Source organism: Desmodus rotundus, chromosome 6 (genome assembly GCF_022682495.2).
Source record: "Desmodus rotundus isolate HL8 chromosome 6, HLdesRot8A.1, whole genome shotgun sequence".
Lineage (NCBI taxonomy): Eukaryota > Metazoa > Chordata > Mammalia > Chiroptera > Phyllostomidae > Desmodus > Desmodus rotundus.
Window position 1 is genome coordinate 95,591,469 of NC_071392.1, and position 10,507 is coordinate 95,601,975.

Sequence of the window (10,507 nt, forward strand, 5' to 3'; positions counted from 1 at the left end):
GGAAATGGTCCCGGGGTGGCCTGAGCATGGGGTGGACACACGACTGTAGCTCTGAGGACGCACCCTCCAGCTGGAAATTCTCCACCCAATCTGTTTCACCGCCACAAAGAAGCAAAGGCCCAGACGCGCCTCTGGCTGCCCCTGATGGCCGTAGAGTGTTCTGGCTCCGGTTAGACACCAGAGCCCTGTGTGCAGTGTCTCGGCAGCCCTCAGCCCCTGAGCCCCACAGCTGACGACTCATCCATCCCTGCCGGCCAAGCACGGCCAGGGCCCTCCACACGCAGGCCCGCCTCTGTGCCAAGGGGCCTCACCGGGTTGGTCTCTAAAGAAACCGACATCTGAACTTTACCTTTGTTTGCTCCTGAGGATCATTTTCTTGTTGGGAGCTGTTGATGAGGTTGACCTTAAAAAGTAAAAATGGCACTAATTAGTAGGGAATAAACATCCAAATCAGGTAGAAACACAAATCGTGTAGAATTGGGGGAAGGGAAAACACTTCTGCATTCAATTTAATAAATACCATTTCTTGTTCTTGACATTTCAAGTCCTAATTACCGCTTCTGTGTGTAAATACAGGAGAACTAACCCGAGACTTCTGATCTAGTGTAACCAGTGGCGGGGCCACTGAAAGCCACACGATGAGCGACGGGGAAGGTCACCCAGTCTGCCGAGGACATGCCCACAAAAGCACTTCTGCGTGCACAGGAGAAGCAGCACCAAATCTTGATGGGCGGCGGGACTCAGATGGGCTTTTTGTTTCTGTTTTTCTTTTCTTTTTTCCTTATTGTTAGACTTTATCTTACACTAATCAGTAAAGCAACAGAACTCAGTCTACACCCAAACCGCTAAGGGCAGTTTGCCTTTATCTCGGCTGGTCTGGGCAGCTGAGCAGGGTCGGCCCGTTAGCGCAGGGAAGGGAGGCGTGGACCCGGCAGCTCACGTTCACATAAGGACTTACACGGAGGATTGTTTATTATTCCTGTCTCAACAACCTTCACCCCCTCACAAAAACATGTACAGGAAAGCTGCTTAAAAGGAAAGGGCCATCTCTGCAGGGTCTGTCAAAACCAACACGACACCCGTGTGGACATGCGTGTGGACGTGCGACGCCTGTGCGTGTGGGTGCGTGTGTGTTACACCTATAGTTCTAGCTCATTCATGTTATAACTGCTGTACAGCATTTCACCATGTGGACAGAGGGCGATTTATTTACCCATTCTCCTGGTGGTGGACGTTTAGGTTATTTTCAGGTGCTAGTTATCACCAAAAAACCCCACAAAAACACTGTGACAGGATCTCTCCCTGGAATAGCAGTTTCTGAAGTGTCATTCGCTGGCTCCCTGACCTTATCGGAGGGTCCACAAGGCCACACACTCTCACACAACACTGGGGTGCTTGCACTGGTGATGCAGGGCCACAGTGTGGGACTGCGGGAGGCTCAGCCCCAGTGAAGGCAAAGGCCCCCGTGGCCCCCAGCTGCCATGGACTCCTCGTCCCCTAGCGCAGGCAGGAACGAGACAGAAAGAGCAAAATTCCAGTGTCATTTAAGAATGAAGCCACTGGGATGTCCAGTGGAGAGGGAGGCGTAGGTAAGTGTGGCTCCCCTCCTCACACAACCACAGCATAATCACAGCAAAATCACAGCTAACCTGCAGAGTGAATATCACTCGGAACCATCAGAAAATCAAGCTGTATGGAAGTCCGACAACTAAGGAATTAAAGAAACCACCTTCATCCGGATGGGTAGACATGGAATGGGCTGGCCCCTCACCCACGTGTGGTGGATACAACATGGAGGGATATCTCGGGAGCGAGGGATCCCAGGCCCACACCAGACCACCCAGCCCAGGGTTCCAGTACCAGGAAGATAAGTCCCCACAACTTCTGGCTGTAAAAACCAGGGGCGGGCTTGGGCCAGCAGAAGAAACTGCAGGATTCTCAGGTGTCTCCTCCTGGAGGTCCTCGCACCACCCACGGACTCAGCCTCACTCCCTCTGGGCTCCAGCACCAGGGCAGCACCTAGCAGGGCAATAGAAGCGTACAGGAAGGAACTGAAGTGTCAGGCATCAGGGTGAGGGCTGGGGACAGCTTTCTCCCAGACAGAACTGCAGAAAGTGGCCATCGTTCCTTTTCTGAGCCCTCCCCCCGCACAGCCACGGGCACCATATCTGAATCTCCATCAACCTGGCTCACACAGTAACCCCCCCCCACCCCTGCCCTGCTGACGATTACCTAAGGATCCACCCCATCCAACTCACCAGCCCACCCAGGCTTGTAACAGTGGCTTTTCTGTATGAGGGGCTGGGCTAGGCGCAGGCTTCAGCCCTTCTGAAATCTGCTGAAACAAGCAACAGCTGAGCCCAGCCACAGACCTTTCACTGAGTGGCCCCTGGACCGGCACAAACAGCAGCCATCTGCAGACCACTCTACAGCCTATGGCAAAGGGCCCGGGACAGACACGGGCGGAGGGGGGGTTGACCTTGGCCTGCACCACCCAGGAGAGCCCAAAGCCTGTGCAACCAGCAGGCAGATACAGCCGGAGGGTGACTGCCATAGTCGGGAGTGTCTCCCCCATGTTCTTGACTGCGACACCCCCAGGGCTTCTGACAGCGCCTGGCCCAGAGCCAGCATGCAGCCCGTAGTCGCAGAGGGGCACTGAGTAAGTACAGCCGGCCCTTCCGCTGGGGCCAGCCAAACAGAAAGAAGGAGACACGCGGCGCGTGGGCTGGGCCATCACAGGCCAAGCCCTTGCTTGTTCATTCTCACTACCTCAGGTCAGGCAAGGACAGTGGCAGCTCCCTTTTCAGGTGAAGAAGAGGAGGGTAGACAGGGTTCAGCACAAACCTGATGCCCAAGCCACACCCCCGAATGGGGGAGCTCTGGACGTGGCTTGGGGAATTTTACAGCTGTCTGGAAGAGTTCGGCCAAAGCCAAGGTGAAGACCAAGGTCAACTAATTCACCCAGTTTCGCAGCCAAAAGTGGAGGAGCCTGGGTGAGGCCGGGCGAGAACTCCCCCCTGAGAGCCCCCACGCAGAGAATTGGCAGAAACTGGGGGAACTGCAGAGTGGCAGTGGGATGGACCTAATGTCCTACATTGCGACCACGTCTGTCACGCTGAGTCTGATCAAAAGTGAGGAACGGTTAAAAAAGCGATGGTGGGCCCCAGTGAAGTCACTTGTGCTCAGCCCCATGTCACCAAACTGAGACTTAATACTTAACTTCTTGCAGTTTCGGCCTGGCCCGGGGGTGGGCTCTTAACCCAGTCAACCTGGAATCACTCGCTGGTCAGCACTGGTGAGGTCAGCTGCCTGGCAGCCCCCTGCCGTGCCCTAAAGAAAGGCAACCTGGCCACAGTCAGCTTTGGCAGCACAACTTCTCCGACCTGCCCCTCTGCCTGTAACACAGAGCTCCCGTCTGCCAGACAAGACGCTGCTGGTTCATGAATCGCTCAATAGATCAGTAAGGTCTTTAAAATGTGCCCACTTGCATTTTCTTCTTGAACAATCAAGACGATTGATATTTCCTCGGTCGCGTGTCAGGTGCGAACAGAAGAATCATCTTTGGCAGACTTGCTTGCGGACACAAATCTAGATAAAATGGTGTGCGCGGCTCTGAGTGGAGTCCCCTTTGCCTGGCCCACCCCTCCCCCAAATGACCGTGGCCTAAGCCCCTCTGTAGATCCGGGTGCCCAGCCTCCCACGACATGCTAGAGCTCTGCAGCCCCTCTCCGGCCTGCCCAAGCCGGTCACACTCAGTCCTGGCTCCTGCACCACAGAGATCCCTGGTGCGCATTGTGGGTCCCAGCCCCACTCACCTGGAGCGGCAGCGGCAACAGCAGCAGCAGCAGCTCCAGGAGGCGTGGCAGGGAGGGGGCTCCCTAGAGCCCAGGATGGAGGGAGTGCCCGAGAGACGTGGGAGCCTGAGCCTGTGGTGGTGGCAAGTCCCCCTGGGCTGTGGTCTCACGGGGAGCAGGCACCGTCCTTCCCAGCAGGACTGTCTCCCCAGTCACTCTGTCGTGACTCTGACCCAGTCACTCTCCTTGCAGTGCTCCCCTCCCTCTCCCTGGCTGGTCTCAGGCTTATCAGGGTGGGGCTGCTGCAGCCTTAAGCTTTGACCTCCTGAACAACTAACCCAGTCCCTAGGAAGGGGAGTGGAGGGGAGGACACTGCCACCCACAGCGCCGCCTGGGCATGCAGGCATCACCGAGCCTGACCCTGGAGATCAGGGCTCGGCGGAACCGAAACCAGCATCTCTGGGAAAGTGGGGCTTTTCTTTCTTTGTTTGTGCTAAGTCTCCAAGTCGAACACCCCACTTTCTGTAGCAGGGTCCTTTAGGACTATTTCCTATAACCCCTCTCTTTTGTAACAAAAGATCTGGAAAAGAACTCCAAGAAAAGTAACTTCATTAAGGAAAGGAAGATGGAGAGAAGGAAGGAAGGAGGGAAGGAAGAGAAAGAATTACCTTTTCAGAAGGAAGGAAGGAAGGAGGTGGGGAAGGATTACCTTTTCCTTTCCAAAGCACTAACCATCTGCATCTGGACCATGTCTCAGGGCTCTGGGGTTTACAGACTTTTTCTACCAAAATCTCTTTTAAGCTTAGACGAGTGTGCCTTTTGGAGGTTGGGATTAAAGAAGGAGGGAGGAGAGAGGGGGAAAGGACTCCCCTGTGGGAGAGGGTCTCTGTGCCACCAGGGGTCGTGTCTGCATTAGAATGCTGGGAGGAAAGAACAAGCTGGGAACTCTAAGCCATCAGCACTGAAGGTTGCAGTGATAAAGTTTAAAGCGAAATCTGGGACCCATTCATGCTGATTACCTTAGTGTTTAACTGTGCTGCCGCATTTCCCTGTTTGAAGTAGTAAGCAGCTCTGGCCCGGGCCAGGTAGCTCTGTTGGTTAGCATGTCATCCTGATGGGCGAGGTTGTGTGGGTTTGATCCCTGGTCAGGGCACATACAAGAATCAATCCATGCGTCAATAACTGGAACAACAAATTGATGTTTCTCTCTCTCTTTCTCTCTTAAATCAATAAATAAAACAAATTAAAATAGAAACAGTTCTTTAGCAGGTGAAACGGGAGGTAAATTCCAGTTTCTTACTGGACTCCCTTAGCTCTATGAGATGTTGTAATTTGAATAGCTTATTATCTTAGTCTGAATTAATAGCTTATTATTGAAGAGGGTAACCAATGCAACTTTAAGGTCTGTAAATATTTCCTGTGCATAAAGAGTAGCAATAAAAATTACTGCATTTACAACTTGGTGCTCGTTTTTAAAGCGGATATTTTTATTCCATGGTGGTCTATTGGGAAACTTGACTGAATGAGGATCACTCAGGATTTATAGATCGGGTAAGCTAAACCACGTTGAATGTTTGGGGGAGTGGGGGAGATGCAGGTTGCCACCCCCCTTGCGAGAACAATGATGAGGATGGAGTCCTCATCACTCCAGGACAACATGGAGTGAGAAAGACTGTGTGTGACCTCAGGGATCACGGCAGGGGGAGGGGAGCTGGGGAATGCTTGTGAAGGGTTCCACTTTTCCATTTGCTGTGAGCGCAAAGAAACTGGTACATTAAAAAACAACCAAATTTTCAACATCCACAAGCGTTTAAAAAGAGCTGAGCAGGAAGCCAGTTTCCCACACGGCAACCCTTCTCAGTGAGGCTGTGACTCCCTCCACGGGTGACTCTGGGCTTCCTCGTCCGCCTGCCTCTCAGGTGAGACTGAACTGGGGGACCTAAAGCTTCCCTTGTTCCCGGGAAGCCGGTCTGGCGTCCCTGTCCCTAGAGCCGCAGTAACGCATTGCAGCCACAGGGTGGCAGCTCGCAGCTCAGTGTAAGCTGATACCTGGCGTTGATGGCTTGGGAGATAAAAGTGAGGGTGATGGAACGGGAGGCAAGTATGGGCTGCAGTTTGTTCCCTAGACTCAGCCTTCTCACCTCGGGTGTCCAGAGTGCCCGCCGACCGCCAGTTCTCAGTATTTTCTTCACAACGATGAACACGTCAGGCTGGGTGAGGAAGGAGGAGCTGGCATGGTGGTTCAGACCAAATGGCTGGAGGGTGAGGAACTGCCTTTGTTTCACCGGAACTAGCCTGGGAACTGACCCTTTGAAGTTTTCAGCTGGGCCTCTATGCCTGGAGATAAATAAATCCCTATAGAGAACCCTCGAAAGTCTTAGAAAAGACTGTTCCCCCCACATGGTCAGATCCCCCCACATCCAGCACTGCCAAGGCCGCCGCACACCTACAGCTCACTAAAGGACCACAGCATGAGTGTGAGGGACCTATGTGCGAGGTGAGCATGAGCAACCCCCACTGAGTAGCACCCGCTGGCAGCCCAGATTGTCAGAGGCCAGAGATCACTTGAGTGACCAGTTCTGGAGGCACAGAGCCAGCCCGATGCCTTCCAGCCCGGGAGAAAATACACACAGATGAGCGGAAGTCTCTGTCGGTGGCCAGAGCGTGAGGAGGAGACGGCCCCACAGGAGAAATGCAGTCAGAGCGGTCAGTCCCAACTTGCAGGTGTTGAAGTGCCAGAAAAGCAGGTTTCTCAAAATGCAGCCACCCAGGACCTGGCTGAAATGCAGACTTTGATTCTGTAGGGGAGGCAAACTTCTCCCTTTACCCTCGTGGGGAGGAAAGACGATTTTCCCTCTGCCCTCTGGGTTCCGGGCTGAGAGCCCCTCCCTGCAGTCAATAAAAGATCAACAGGAGAAAAGCCAGCAGCAGCTTAATAATGCGCAAACCTCCAGTCTACAAGGGAGAGACCCAGGGAAACTGCGGAACCCCAGAAACGGCCCAAGCTCGCCTTGAACACCATCTCCAGTCAAGACAAAAGGAGATCGGGAGAGGCGCCCGGGAAGAGCATCGAATTATTTATTGTGCGCTGAATTATTCATTCAGTACCGGAAGGTACGGCTGTTAGCCAGATTTCAGCCCTTGCCGGAAGGTTAGAGTTCCTAGCAGTTCCTGTACAGGGAGTCCCCTCCTCTTCCTGGGGCAGAGCAGACACCCTTCCAAGTGGAGATTTTCCGTGTGGTTGGAGAGGCCTCTCAACAACGGCTAACTCTACTCTGTTTCCAGAACTTCTCCTGTGGTTTCCGTGTCTTAGAAATAATCAGCCTAAAATAACCCTTACACCAAAAAGGCCTACTGTGGGGCAGCAAGCTCTGCTCCCCTTCACCTTTGAGGGCTCTTTTTGGGCCTGAGGTTTGGAGTCATAAGACAGATTGACAGGAGAAAAGCACCCCAACTTACCGAAGGCAAGTGTTACAGGCCACGGGAGCCTTCCTGAGGAATGGAGGCCCCAAGCACCGGTGGCACGGACTTGCTTTTGTGACTAGGTGGGGCAGAGGGGCCGTGGTGGACAGGAAAGCATGTGGTGGGCGAAGTGGGAGGAAGAGTGGATTTCTTGTAACAACTGAAATCTGCATAGACTTCTCCGGGTCTGGGTCTCAGCCTCTCGGCCTTGGTGATAAGGATGTGACTTTCTTTCTGGCCTAGGGACACCTTTCATATAGGGTATTCATCTGCTTTCTCTGTGCTGGAAGGGACGCTGCCCAATGCACACATCACTGAATAAAGCCAAGGCCTTTAAAATGTGCTCAGTTGAATTTTGTTTAACACACCCCCAAGCTGTAAACTGCCACTGTGTGGTGGGCTCTGAAGAATGCATGCCCTGTGGGGAGCGAGTTGAGAAGAGGGGCTAAGCCCCATCCCCCCCCCCCCCACCGATGTCAGGAGCAGTGGCCGCTCAACATGCCTTCTCCGAACTGGGGCGGGGCGGGGGGCAGGCACCGGTTTCCAGCTAAGGTGCCAAGCCACACACAGCCCGCCCTGGCGCCGTGGGTGTTGCTCACTCCATGTTTAGAAAGCAGTTGGCACGGAGTTTCCTCCTTGGCCCTTCTCTGATCGAACCAGGGAGACAGAGAGACCTTGAAAGAGAACTAACTGCGTGGAAAGCAAAGCAAAACCAGGAAAGTGCACCTTTCCACCACCCAATACTGATCTCAAGGAAGGAAAACTGCAGATGCACAGAGACTTCGAAGCATCGGTTTTATTGCGTACAGACCCAAGCACACGGTCACGGCCCCACAGCAAATAGCAAACATGCTGCGTGTTTTCAGGCTGTTTGGAATGGCACCCCGTACACGTGCATGAACAAATAATGAATAATGCCTCCCTGTCACCTTGAAACACACCACCGCCAAGAGTTCTGTTCCCATGTAACTGAGCAAGGAAGCGAGCGTAAAGGAAAGCGGAAGGAGGCAATATGCAGTGTATCGTGGAAGGGAGGAACTCTTACATCTTTTTGGGAACTAACCTCCCAGGCCTGAGAGGTCTCTGCCCCTGCAAACCATTTTCCCTTTAGCTGTTAGCTTCCATCTTTTCGTCTGAGGCCCCCGATGTCACCCCTGCCAAGTTAGTTATAAACCTTCAGCCAGTTCAGTCTATAAAGTTGGGAGAAACAGTCTAAGCCTAAACAGCTGTAGGTAATACTGGTATAGTTTGGTAGTTCATTTTCGTACATTTTTAAAACTATCCCCACTAACAAACAGATTCTAAGCCTGATGTTCTTCTGCCATTCTCTAAATGGTTTTGGTCATTATTTTTTTACACTCTGAGCTATTGTCCTTGGTTTAAATGCACCTTGTATGGAAACAACTCCCCAGAAATGAGAGGCACTTCTTAGAAACACAGTGGCCTCTGTGACCAGATTGGCAAGGGACTCAGTGGCTTAGACATGAGCTGCATGAGCTCACGGCTCCACTTTCCAACGTTGTCTCCCCAGAAAGGGCAGGGTTTCTCCCAACAGCATTGCGTGCAGTGCGCTGGGTCAGGCGTGTGCGAGGAATCACCCAGACTGTGTGTGCGTCCCCTGGTGGACCTGCACCAGTCATCGGCAGCAACGTGGGTAAAAGTAAACCATCCGCCTGAGGAAAAACGCAGGCAAGCAAAGTCACTTCCAGGCTTTTAAAACTGCCTTGCCACATGACCTCATGACTGTTCCCCAAATGAAGCAACGCCCTTCAATTCAAGAGCAAGGGACGAATGTCACATTCGTGGTGTTACCTCTGAATTTCTTAAGCATCATGGCCTTCAGCTCAGAAACACATGAGGCCTGCAAAGCCAACCACGTGGGCCTCACCCTGCAGGGGCCCCGAGAATGCCCACACAGATGGGTACCCTACTGGGACAGGCAGCAACTCGGCGTGAACCCTTCCGTATTAACATCAGGAGTGTGTATGTGTATAAAGGGCTTGCAGAGGCCCTATATCAGCCCGGAAACTTCTAAAGAGCTGTGTAGAAATCTGGCAGAGGAAGAATCAGGAGCTCGCTGCCAGCGTATAGGAAGGACTAACCCACCTGGGCTCACAAGGAGCAGGCAACCCTGGACATGTGGGGTGCCAGTCAAAGTACACAGGGAGATAAGTAAGAGTAGCTGTTTCTAGAACACAGTTCACATACCGGGAACAAAAGGATACTACCCTGGGGGCGATGGAAGTGATGCCCATACACATCCAGCCTTTGTCCCCACGGAAAGGTGTAAGACCTTAGGTAAGAGCACGCTTCCTCCAGCCGGGTGGGCTGGGAGGTACAGGATGTCAGACAGGAGCTGCGCATTCCTGAAAGTAGAGTCTGGGAAGGGAAAGGCTGCCGTACACATTTTATACATTGTTTCGTGTGATTGAAAGTCAGGTTTCAACACAGGATCTTAACATTTAACGTTGGCCCATTACTCTAATTATGTCTATCTCGTCCTAACGCTGTTACTCACAAAGTGCCCCGGAGGACGCTGACCGCTGGGTGACACGTCTGCCAGCTGTGATATATGTTCAAGTGAGAAGTGCCACGTTTTTCATTTGCCCCCAAAGTTGAAAAAAAAGAGAAACACATTGTATAAAAAAATAGAAAACAGGATAATCATTTAAACGGGTACAATCAGCTACATCATGAAAACACAGTATACAGCAAGAAGTAGTCCAGCAAAGGCTTTAAAGCTGTTCCGAGAATGTCGGCAGAAAGTCCCGGCACAAGCCCAGGGCCAGCTACATGTTACGTAACTGCAGTGACGGGAGGAGACTTCGGGACAGCCAGGACGCCACAGGGCCGGCTAAGGCCTCTGCAGACACAGGCAGGAACTTCGTGCATTTCCACCGCCCAGCCTGCCCCCAGCGAGGCTCTGAAACCCTGCTCATGCAAACTGGAAAGATCACTGTTTCCACTACAGACAGTGCTGTGATGCAGGTCCCAAATCAGTAACGTAGTAACTGCTCCGTTCAAAGTGGTTCCATGTGTTTCTACCATATGGGCTCTTTGTTTACAAACTCTGTGCAGAGGTTTTCCTGGGTGCCTCTGAAGGAGGGCTGGGGTGCCCCGGATTCCATGCTGCCCCACCGAACAGCAGTGTCGCCTCACCCCACGGACTTCCCCACCTGACAGGCTGCACGCTTCTGTCCCCAGCTTAGAGGACAACGATGAGCCGCCAGCTCTAAATTGAAGATGCCCTC